At 39.0% G+C, this 12,559-nt stretch overlaps 1 protein-coding gene across 5 annotated transcripts in view; it reads left to right on the top strand.

Annotated features, from left to right (window-relative positions):
• Positions 1-12,559, top strand: part of LOC144582011 (uncharacterized) — a 449,998-nt gene that overhangs the window by 280,561 nt on the left and 156,878 nt on the right. For all 5 annotated transcript variants that reach the window (XR_013533633.1, XR_013533634.1, XR_013533636.1 and 2 more), the window contains one exon: positions 1-12,559. This exon is cut by the window's left edge and continues 28,995 nt beyond it. The gene's annotated coding sequence lies outside the window, so the exon portion shown is untranslated.

Below are 12,559 nucleotides of genomic sequence, written 5' to 3'. Positions count from 1 at the left end.
ATGCTGAACAGAAAAGTATGACCTAAAAGAAAGCCTGTACTTTGGCGATTTATTCATCGTAATTTGTGTTTTTTTTCCTGTCATTACAACTCATGGGATTATCGAGCAGTGCCTTTTTAATATTTACAACTTTATGAATTTGTAAGGAAAGGTTTGCTTTTTTTTAAACAAAAAAAAAAAAAAAAGGAAAGAAAAGTCAAGAAGAAGGTACAATAGTTCTCAGTTCTACCAGCAGAAATGATTCTCTTCCATCTCCCTCCTCACAGAGCCTAGGGGAGCAATGAAAATTGTGCAGTGGAGCTAGCAGGTCATCAACCGTATGTCGTTAGCATCATCATCTGATATGTTAAATTCCCAACTTTCTTGTATTACGTTTTCCTTTCATCTGTTCTTTCGTTTTATAAAATAAGAAAGTGCCTGTCCTGACTTCAGACCCGCAAGTTGAAAAGACTGTCTTAACAAGTGTAGGATGAAGCTAGACATAGATCATGTCATACTACTGGAAAATGGAAAGATACATGTAAATCAATTGATTTTATTCATATATGACATTTGTAAATATATTGCAAATATGTAGAAGTATTATATATTTGTAAATGAGTATATTTTATTATTTGAATTACATGTTAAATTTCTTGTGCCGTTTACTAGATCTGCTCAAACCAGAGCTCCGTTGTGCCATTCTCATTCAAAGAGTTCTGAATAAAAGGTTCCCAAGTGGTGACTGGTTCACCAAGGATGCTTCTGCCTCTATCATAACACTGTATTACAATCATTTATTCATCTGGCTTTCCCTCCTGAAAAAAAAAAAAAAGGAATAGCATCTGTTAAAACCTACCACACAGGCAGGTCACAAAGTAGGTGTTTAACAAATATTTTATAGATTTTAGAAAAAAAAAAGAATAAATTAATGCTTTCAGCAGTTCTGTTTCCAAACATGTTGCATTTCCCTCTACTAATTGCCATAACTTAAACACTAGCTAGGGACAGAGTAACATATGAAACATTTCAATGATGCTTAGAGGCAATACCATTCGAACAGCTTATAAATTTCACCTTGTATTTGCTAAGAGTATACTGTAAAGTGTGTCACTTAATCTTGGCTGAATATCAGGGAAAAGGATACAAAGGTTGTTATCCCATTTGTACTATTGCTGTCCATTTGCTTTGACCTAAAATGTTTTCATTTATGAGAGACAAAGAAAATTAGAATTAAAATAATACCCAGATAGATGCTCCCATTTAGAGCAGAAAAATCACTGCTTAAAACCTTTGTAATATACAATTAAAAGAAAATAGTTTCTGTAAAGAAAATCCATTTCCAAAAATAGATGTACTTTTAAATATGAGTATTATCTGCAGAAGGGAGGCACCCGCATGAGCCTGTGTCAGGTTCATTCTTACTAATGTTTATAACAAACAAGGCTTGACTGCCAGGTGACCTAACAGGGATTGACTGTTTAGTGTCTTCTAAGTGAAGGCCCAGAAACGTGCACTAAGAAAACGACAGGGATAATGAGATGAGTAAACTGTTTGGAGGTCTGAAAGCAGGATAATTTTATTATGCCTGAAATAGTTACATTGTATATCAAAATGAAGAATATTAGCTGACTGGGGCAAATCAGCTGGGAAAACCACAGGAAATGAAAACATTGGAATTGCTGATCAGAAATCATACACAAAGGATTTAAGAGGATTTCTGTGAAATACAACTGAAAACAGTACATGATGATGGCTAAGCTATAAAAACTAGCGGTCAACAATCAGGCCTCAAGGTTCTGTTACCAGATTCAGGATTCTTGGCAAGTTAATCGTAAGTTAGTTTCTCCACATCTACCATTAAGAAGAGAGCCATTGTTATTGATATTCTTACAATTAAATGAGAGATAATATATACATGATCAATAAATATTATAAAACTTACTATCATACAGAGTCTTAAATCAGGTTGCTACTTGGATGGCAATTCGATATACATATATAAAATTTTTGGGGGGTGACTAAGAGCACTACACAGCAAATTCTATATGAAATCTAGAGAGAAGTCAAGTGGAAAATCAAGAATTTAAAAAAAATAAAATCCTGGCCCAAATGTAAAATTTATTGGATTATAAAGAAGAGGCTGTGTTTCATAAGCTACCTGTGTGAATAGAAGCTGTGTACATGTGACCACAATGTAAGATAAATTGTTTGTGTGCTATAAATCGTAGATCACATGCAGTGCAAAAGAGTTCAAGAAAACGAAGCGGAAGAGACAGAATCTTAACACCATGAGCTTGGTATCAAAATAGTTCGATCGTTGTAGTTACCTAAGCACAAGAGAACCTTAGCGTTTAGCCCCCTAGTCATTTTATGTCATGCTATCAAACCTTTGGTGACTTCAAGGACAAATATTACCCAATTCTTCATAATCAGATGATTTTTGTTGCTAAAAAAAAAATAATACCTGCAAAATTATGAACAGAGACTATTATGATCAGATTAAAATAATGTTGACATTTTTATGGGATCCACTCACTACTCTCAGACCCTGGAGAGAAGTATCGCAATTACCTGGTCTTGCCTAAGTCTTCAGTAGGACACTAACTCCATGTAAATGTGACCTTGATTCTCTTTCTTTGCTCATAATACTGCCTTGAGTCCCTTCACTGACCCAGTTCCTACTCCCTGCAGCTTTTGTTTTTGAGGCGGAGTTTCGCTCGTTACTCAGGCTGGAGTGCAATGGCGCGATCTCGACTCACCGCAACCTCCGCCTCCTGGGTTCAGGCAATTCTCCTTCCTCAACCTCCTGAGTAGCTGGGATTACAGGCACGCGACACCATGCCCAGCTAATTTTTTGTATTTTTACTAGAGACGGGGTTTCACCATGTTGACCAGGATGGTCTCGATCTCTTGACCTCGTGATCCACCCGCCTTGGACTCCCGAAGTGCTGGTATTACAGGCGTGAGCCATCGCGCCTGGCCTGCCTGCAGCTTTTTGATCTGTTCCTCATATTTCTTTTTTTGAACTTGAGACTCACTTTCCAGTTACAGTTTCACTTTTTCCCCTAATTTAACCTCAGCATCACTGCCGATAGTTGTACTTTTGTTTCATCCTTTTCCAGGAGCTGTGTTTCTCCTTCGCCTCAGCTGCCATCAGCTGCCATGAGACAATGAGATGCCAAACCCCTCATTCATCATGATTGCTTCCTTATCTCTCCACGGTTCCTATTTTCCTGGCTTCCCTGGCTATAAGAACCTTTCAGTTTTAGTTAATAAGGTATATGCATTTGAGACTGATCTCCCTTCTCCCAGTTGCACCACCCAGGTAAAATCTTCTTCCCTGGCAATACTCATTGTCTCAGTGATAGGCAGTCTGTGCTGTGAGCAGCAGGACCTAGACTGAACCCCTTGCATTTCAGTAGCAAAATAAAATTCCTTCCTGAGAATTTGGGGTAAGTTGTAGAATTTAAGCATGGGGAAATAAAAGCATAGCTCAGACCCACTGATAGTATCAGTGTCATCATGACACTCCTGGATCATTTGAATTCACACCTTTCAGTAAAGCTATTGTTTTATTCCACATTCCTGCCAGCCAGTTATTTCAGCCTCGGCTCATACTTATTATAATGATTATTTCTTAGCTTAAAATTATTCCTTCACATTCACTGTGAAAGAAATGACAGTTCAAAGGAAAGGGATTGGACATCATGTTTGAATTCTAAGAGACTATGATTGTAAGAATGTAAGCCGTATTAATTTAATATTAGCTTTATGGGGAAAAACTTACAGGACACATCTTTATCATAGAAGTTTTAACTGTAAAAAAAAAATCTGAATGTACAAAATTTGGTAATAGCTATAGACTGTTGATTAAGTTTTATTGAATCAGGTACTGGGCTAAACACAGATTGCATGCCTTAACTCATTTATTCCCCATCAGTAGTCCTGTGTTACATTCAATTTTATCCATCCTGCAATTGAGGAAGCTTTATTTTACTCAATGAGCTTTCTCAAGGTCACTGGGCTAGAAAGTGAAAGAATGGTCTATGTATTTTAGACCCAGCTGCCAAGCTTGTGTTTTTTCTCCTGGTGCTGTGGTAGATGAAGCATTCTACCTATTAATTTCAAGAGCACTGGATGAGTCATGAGTTTAAACAATCTTCTACAATGTAACCATCTTCTTCTTCAGTATCTCATTCTTAAGATTACAGGTCACCATCACTGGGATAATTTAACCTCAGAATTTGAAGCTAAAATCCCAGCCACCACATTCTATTTGTTTGCTTCTCACATAATCTTAATCTTAGTATACACTTTCCTCATCTCCAAGTCCCTTGAAACATTTTTATGTTTTTTCTTTTCCTCTGTAAGTCCCACGTGCATCTTCACTTTCTTACTGCTGAACTGACTCCTGTGACCCACCTCCACACGTGCTCTTTCGTCAACAAACTTCACTCCCTCGTTCCCTTGTCCCTCTCTCTTGATAATTCCCAACTTAGATTCAATTAAATCATTTCTTGCTCTGCCACGCACTGTGTTCAAAAAACCGTACAACTATTCCAAATGCATCCAAAAGAAATATTTAGTGTCCAACATAACTAGTTTCCCAGCACTGCTGAGAACCTGGTTTATACTTTCCTGGAGACCTTCCTTTCTCATGTCTCACTGTGGTTCCTTCAGACTCACTATTCTCATTAAGTTGCTTACTCCAAGCCTGCCTCATTCTTAAATGATCATGACTATTCTTCCAGAAAGATAGAAGACTGAAGTCTCTCCATTTCAAAACTCATCCTCCCTCATTTACATATATCATTTCCCTCAGATATCTACAGCACTCACTCCTTCAATATTTTAAACACTTGATTGAACATGTAACCTTTTTAAATCTCAACCCTCCTATTTAATGTCCTCCTGGTTCCTTATGATCACTTTCTAACATACTCTTTTCAACATACTGTCCAATTTAGTTATAATGTTCTACCCCTAGGTAGAATGTAAGTTCTACTGGGAGCTTTGTCTATTTTGCACACAGATGTATTACAGGCATCTGGATCCTAGTAAGTACCAATAAACATTTGTTAAATGAATGAATAAATACGTACACGTGTTTTGATTGCTTGTTTTCTTCCCTGTACTTCCAGAGGAAGAGGTTCCTCAATTCACCTGTAGACAAGACTGATGATGAATGACAGAAGCTACTCGGAAAGATGAGATAAATTGCTTCTTTATATCTGAATTGTGATTTTTCATAATGATGTTAAGGTTGCATACTTGAACCCTAGTAAGAGAAAGCTTTCTTATGCCTCCTTCTACCAGACTAGTTCAAGGGCAGGGAATGCAGTGTGCAGACCCCCTCATCTCCTTTTATCTCTCAGTATATTTGGACAGAACACATAACACTGCTGTGCTCCATCTTTGTCATTAAATATACTTCCAAACAAATGCCCTCCAGCCTGATGCAAAGGGACCGATTTCTGTTGTATTTCATTTTCTTTCATACCTTTGACAAAGGTTCTTTTTTTTTTTTTTTTTTTTGTCACCGAGACTGGATTTTGTACAGATTACAGTCTACCAGAAACTTCATTGAAAGCAGCAAGTGTATTTCTCTTTGGAACGCAAGTTAAACTGGAGTCATGGTCCCCAGTGAGCTAGAGTAGTTGAGTGTAGGGTTGTAATAGAATCAACTCTACCTTTTGGCTACAAGCTGTTTTCCCAGAATCCACAACCAGCCTACTGGAAAACGCAATGCAGACAAATGCTGTTTACCAATTGCCTGGGATAAAATACAACTGCAAGACATTTTTTATCAAATAGATAATGTTTCTAAATGCTGGATTTCCAAGGTTTATCAAGAAATTCTAATTGGAAGATTCCTTGCATTTACTCTCAGTGCCTATGTCCCACAGAACAAATACATACTCTCTGAGGCGGAGGTTGCGGTGAGCCGAGATCGCGCCATTGCACTCCAGCCTGGGTAATGAGTGAAACTCCGTCTCAAAACAAAACAAAAATGCTTAACTTTCTTCCCAATGTATTGTTGATGCAGAATAGCACTTCCTTTTAAAAAATTGCAGTAGTTTCATTTAATTTACTCATGTAGTTATCATTAACTCTCAGCTTGATTTGTCTTTGTACCTGGGGTTGGCTTCATTTTGTCTATGTCAAAACACCTTTTTGATTTTTAAGTAAAATGTTACATGACATAGAAACTTGATTGTACTTTTATGATACTGCTCTATTTCTTTTTAAAAAGAGTGATAATTTAATTTCTGCAACCTTTATACATTGTTTGAATAGAATAACTGTCATCTGTTTGTTTGCTGTGAAGTGTGGGATTGAGGCAATTTATGTCTAAATGAATTAGGCGTAGAATGGCTTTCTCTATTGTTCCTGCTGAAGGAGCTCCCTTTTTTCGCTCTTTAAATAAACTATTGGGTTAGAGATCCCACTTCACTTAGGCTGTGACAAGGCTGAACAAGCTGTCAATCTCAAAATTACAAATGGATCATGTCACTAAAATGCATTTTTTATCTGCTTTGGTTTTGTGAATCCCTAATACGTTTTACTTGGTAGTGATATTTCAGACAAGTTAATACAAGCCTTCAATGTTTCATGTGAGAAAGGAATCATGGGTGATATTTCGGGTTTTTGCTCTTTCATATTTCCTATTTTTACAGGTTTTTTCTCTTTTGTTTTCATTATACTTTCTTTTTGACATTTCTGAGGCTTTTTGTTCTTTGATTTCTTTAATTACTTTTTTTCATTTTGAGACAGAATCTCCCTCTGTTGCTCAGGCTGGAGTGCAGTGGCATGATCTTAGGTCACTGCAACCTCCACTTCCTAGGTAGCTATAGTGCAAGTGATTCTTGTGCCTCAGCCTCCCAAGTAGCTGGGATTACAGGTGTGAGGGACCACACCTGGCTTATTTTTGTATTTTTTTTTTTTTTTTTTTGAGACAGAGTTGCGCTCCGTCCCCAGGCGCCAGGCTGGAGTGTAGTGGCGCAATTGCTGGAGTGCAGTGGCGCAATCTCAGCTCACTGCAACCTCCACCTCCTGGGTTCAAGCAATTCTCCTGCCTTAGCCTCCCGAGTAGCTGGGACTCCAGGCGTGTGCCACCATGCCCAGCTAATTTTTATATTTTTATTAGAGGCAGAGTTTCACCATGTTGGCCAGGCTGTTCTTGATTTTCCAACCTTGGGTGATCTGCCCACCCCAGCCTCCCAAAGTGCTGGGATTACAGGCATTAGCCACTGCGCCCAGCCTCCAGTTACTCTTTATCTCTTAGCTCTCTTGCATGGCTTCACTTCCTTCCTTATCGAATATCAAACCATTTCTCCATCAATACCACATTCATCACAATATCAGCCTTTCTGCCTTCTGCTACAAACATCTATCGAGTCATCATTTTGCATCCTCTACTCTGGCACGTGTACGATCTGGATCTTCACCTGAATAGGCAACAGTCTTTGGTAATCCTCTTTCCACTCTTCACAGTTTTCTTTAGTTCTTCTGACCCATTCTCACTCACTCCGATTCTTTGACTCTCAGAAGGAAAATTTTACTTTTTCCTTATAGAGAAATTAGAAACCAGTAGTCCTGCATTCCCTAAATTTTCCATGTATGCAAACATTTGCTCTTATTTTATTTATTCCTCTTTCAGAGGAAAAGTTGTTTTTTCTTGCACCGAGTTTAATCATCCTTTCTAGTCTTTCATATTTTTCCCTCACCCTTCCTAAACACATTTCTTCATCACTAATCTTTTCCCATATGTTTCATCCACTGACTCTCGATTGGCCCCTTTAAAATACATATTTGAAAGTATGCTCCTTGGCAGTTTATGGCAGCATAATTTTAAATACGTATTTGAAACACATTCTCATGTTTATTTTTAAACAGAAGAATTCCTCAGCTGTTTCTCACCTTTCCCATTTCCCCATGTCAGCCAGGCTTCTAAAAGATTGGTCCAGTGATGGAAGAGCTCCAGAAGAAGTCAAGGTCCAGGATGTGACCACAAGGACTGAACAATGTGGCCAGTGTGGAGTCAAGTGGAGGCAAATGGAACAGGGCGAGAGGCACATGGATCGAGAGACTGTCATGTGAGATTGCTTGTCAAAACAAAGTTTAAAGTCACCTAAAATAAAAGTCCAATTCAACCAGATGGAAAAGACTATGGCCAGGTTCTAAAATCTTAGTAAATGAACAAGGATAATCGGAAAATCCATGGATGACTATGACGGTGCTGCGGAAAGGTTGGCGTAAACTGCCACGGAGCATAATTGTTACTCACAGGAGAAGAAAAGTAGTGCGTGATTCAGAATGGAGATCAGAAGAATGTCGAGTCTGATTGCCAGATACGAAGTCCATGGGATGCTGGTGAACTTACAGACACCAAATGAAAAAGCTTCCGGAGAAAAAGGCTTTTCATGGAAGAATCAACTTTCAGTTAGTGGGCAGAAGAGGAAAGGATGTTAAATGAAGAGCTCATAAATGAGAAAGAATAGTTTCCCTAATGTTTTCTTTTAGTAGTCTCGTAGTTTAAGGTCTTAGATTTAAGTATTGAATCCATTTTGATTTGATTTTTGTGTATGTCAAGAGGTAAAGTTTGGTTTAATTTTTCTGTATGTGGGGATCCAGTTTTCCCAGTACGATTTAGAGACTGTCCTTTCTCTAGTATGTGTTCTTGGCTCTTTGTCAAAAATGAGTTTACTGTAGATGTATGGATTTCCTTCTGAGCTCTCCATTCTGTTCCATTATCTGTGTGTGTGTTTTTATGCTAGTACCATGCTGTTTTAGTTACTATAGATTTGTAGTATAATTTGACCTCAGGTAGTGTACATTGTACATTTAAAGATAAGTTTAAATGTATAATTGGAATGTTTGTAATTCAAAGAAATAATAAATGTTGAGGCAATGGATATCCCATTTACCCTGATGTGATTTTTACATATCATATGCCAGTATCAAAATATCTCATGTATACCTACTGTGTATCCATAAAAATTCAAAATAAATTAAGAAATAAAAATAAAGAAGTTGGTAACTATAGATCAGGGTGTCCCAAAGGCACATGGAAGGTACTGAGCAATGAAGTTAGACCAAGAAAGAAGGATCGTGGATCCTGGAGCAGTATGTATAACAGCACATAGATTATAGATGAGCAGAAAGGCTCAGACTTGGACAATGAGAAAAGATAACAGATTTGAGTAATGGCAGACAAAACTGTCCACTAAATTTCAAAGCTGGCTGTAACAGTGTATTATTCATTTGGGAAAGACTAGCCGTGACTTGGGTAGCAATAATTCTGAAGGCATTTGATGAGAAAATTCTGACTTGGGTAGATTTCATTGGCTCTGATGATAGGCTCTGGCTGTAAGTTTTCTAAACACAGGCTCCCTCCACTGTATTTTATATGCTGAAGAGTGAGGGTGGAGAGCTAATAATAGAGGCATGAATAGGCGTAATCATAGAGGCTGAGAGAAGCTCATCATTAATTCAAGCTTTCCAAATCTACGGGAACCACTGACCACAAGCACCTGCAGTGACATCCTCTAGTCTTGTACTAAACTGACTTGGGATGCAGTGGGTTTGCATTGCTGATATGGTTCGGCTGTGTCCTCACCCAAATCTCGTCTTGAACTGTAGCTCCCATGATCCACTTATTCCATGGAAGGGACCCAGTAAGAGGTAATTGAATCATGGGGGTGAGTTTTTCCCATGCTATTCTCCTGTTAGTGAATAAGTCTCATGAGATCTGATGGTTTTATAAAGGGTAGTTCCCCTTCACATGTTCTCATGCCTGCTGCCATTTAAGATGGGCCTTTGGTCCTCCATCGCTTTATGCCATGATTATGAGGCCTCTCTAGCCCTGTGGAACTGTAAGTCAGTTAAACCTCTTTTTCTTTGTAAATTACCCAGTCTTTGGTATGTCCTTACAGCAGCTTGAGAACAGACTGATAAAGTGGTACTGATATAGTGGGGTGCTGCTATAAGGATAACCCAAAAATGTGGAAGCAACTTTGGAACTAGGTAACAGGCAGAGATTAAATCAGTTTGGAGGGCTCAGAAGAAGAGAGGAAAATGTGGGAAAGTTTGGAACTTCCTAGAGACTTGAAGAGCTCAGAAGACAGGAAGATGTGGGAAAGATTGAAACTTCCTAGAGACTTGTTGAATGGCTTTGATCAAAACACTGATAGTGATACGGAAAATGAAGCCTAGGTTGAGGTGGTCAAGTTATTTACCTTGCTGGGAACTGGAGCAAAGGTGATTCTTGCTATACTCTAGCAAAGACACCGGCAGCATTTTGCCCCTACCCTAGAGATTCTGTGGAACTTTAAACTTCAGAGAGATGATTTAGGGTATCTGGCAAAGGATATTCTAAGCAACAGAGCATTGATGACATGACTTGTATGCTCTTAAAAGCATTCAGTTTTATTCATTCACAAAGATATGGTTTGGAATTGGAACTTAAAAAAGAAGCAGAACATTAAGAGCTCAGAAAATTTGCATCCTGATGATGGGATAGAAAAGAAAAATCCATTTTCTGAGAAGAAATTCAAGCCTGCTGTAGAAATTTGCATAAGTAACAAGGAGCCAAGTGTTAATCACAGAGACAAGGGGGAAAATGTCTCTAGGGCATGTCAGAGGTCTTCACAGCAGCCCCTCCCATCACAAGCGTGGACACAGGAAGAAAAAATGGTATTGTAGGCTGGACCCAGAGCCTGCTTTGTGTAGTCTCTGGACTTGATGTCCTGCCTCCCAGCTATTGCTAGAAGTAGCCAGTGTACACCTTAGGTCATTGCTTCAGAGGATGCAAGCCCCAAGCTTTGGTGAGATGTTGGGCCTGTGGGTACACAGCAGTTGAGAATTGAGACTTGGAAACTTCCCCCTAGATTTCACATGATACATGGAAATGTTTGCATGTCTAGGCAGAGGTGTGCTGCAGGGGCAGAACTCATAGAGAACCTCTGCTAGGGCAGTGCAGAAAGAAAATGTGGGGCTGGAACCCCCACACAGAGTGCCCACTGGGGCACTGTCTAGTGCAGCTGTGAGAAAAGGGCCTCTGTTCTCCAGACCCGAGAATGGTAGATCCACTGACACCTTGCACTGTGTACCAGGAAATGCCACAGACACTCAATGCCAGCCCATGAAAGAAGGTAGGAGAGGGGCTGTACCCTGCAAAGCCACAGGGGCAGAGTTGCCCAAGACCATGGAAATCCACCACTTGCATCAGCATGACCTGGACGTGAGACATGGAGTCAAAGAAGATCATTTTGGAGCTTTAAGATTTGACTGCCATGATGGACCTCAGACTTGCATGGGGGTCTGTAACCCTTTCATTTTGCTTAATTTCTCCCCTTTGGAACACATTTATCTACCCACTGCTTGTACCCCAATTGCATCTAGAAAGTAACTAACTTGCTTTTGATTTTATAGGCTCATAGGTGGAAGAGACTTGACTTGTCTCAGATGAGATTTTGGACTGTGGACTTTTGAATTAATGCTAAATGACCTAAGATTTTGGGAAGGTATGATTGGTTTTGAAATGAGAGGACATGAGATTTGGAAGAGGTCATGGGTGGAATTACATGGTTTGGCTTTGTTCCCACCCAAATCTCATCTTGAATTATAGCTCTTGTAATCTTCACATGTCATGAGAGGGATCTTGTGGGAGGTAACTGGATTTTGGGCATGGGTTTTTCCCTGGTGTTCTGATGTAAATAAGTCTCATGAGATCTAATGGTTTTATAAAGGGCAGTTCCCCAGCACAGGACCTCTTGCCTGCTGACATCTAAGATGTGCCTTTGGCTTCTTTCGTGATTATGAGGCCTCCCCAGGCATGTGATACTATGAGTCCATAAACCCCCTTTTCTTTGTAAATTCCCTCGTCTCTTGTATGTCTTTATAGCAGCTTGAGAATGAACTAATACAATTACCCTGTATTCTATCTAGAAAATCCAAGAACTACAACTGCCACACATGCAGTTACAGAAATGCTAATCATCCTCTCACTGTCTTTTTCTTTCCTCTGGTAGATACATATTTTATTTAAAATATAACCATTCCACAAAATTACTTGAATCTGTTCCCGATGAATTTACTAATAGAAAACAGAATTAGACCAACTTGGTTTCTGGATTTAATGTGCTTTGCAGACTTGTTAGGTTTAGCTGTAAATAATCTTACTCCCTGTAGTGTGGAATGTTTAAAAGTGTTTTGCTGCATACACAGAGCAAAGCTTTCACAGTGGATAGTTAGAAATAAGCAAAGGGACAGATTTAAAGTTGGGAGGTTGGGGAATATAAACAAAAGAGCTCTGCTTAGTTAACCGAAATATGGAAATAAAATAAAGTGAGACCAAGAGGCCTGGTAGGGGTAGCCATGTTGCAATTTCCAGTTTTCATCCAGATATTTCTTATCAGGTAAACCCTGTCACTAGCATCACACTTGCTATAAAGCATATTATAATCTTTCTCTTCTGCAAATTATGCCCATGCAGATGTTATGCGTCTTATGATGGAAAGCCTTCCAAAAGGGGAAAGTGGTTTTCTTCATGTCAAATGTAATAAACCCAACGCAG

This window comes from Callithrix jacchus, chromosome 4 (genome assembly GCF_049354715.1).
Source record: "Callithrix jacchus isolate 240 chromosome 4, calJac240_pri, whole genome shotgun sequence".
Classification (NCBI taxonomy): domain Eukaryota; kingdom Metazoa; phylum Chordata; class Mammalia; order Primates; family Cebidae; genus Callithrix; species Callithrix jacchus.
This window is presented reverse-complemented; position numbering and strand designations above follow the sequence as displayed.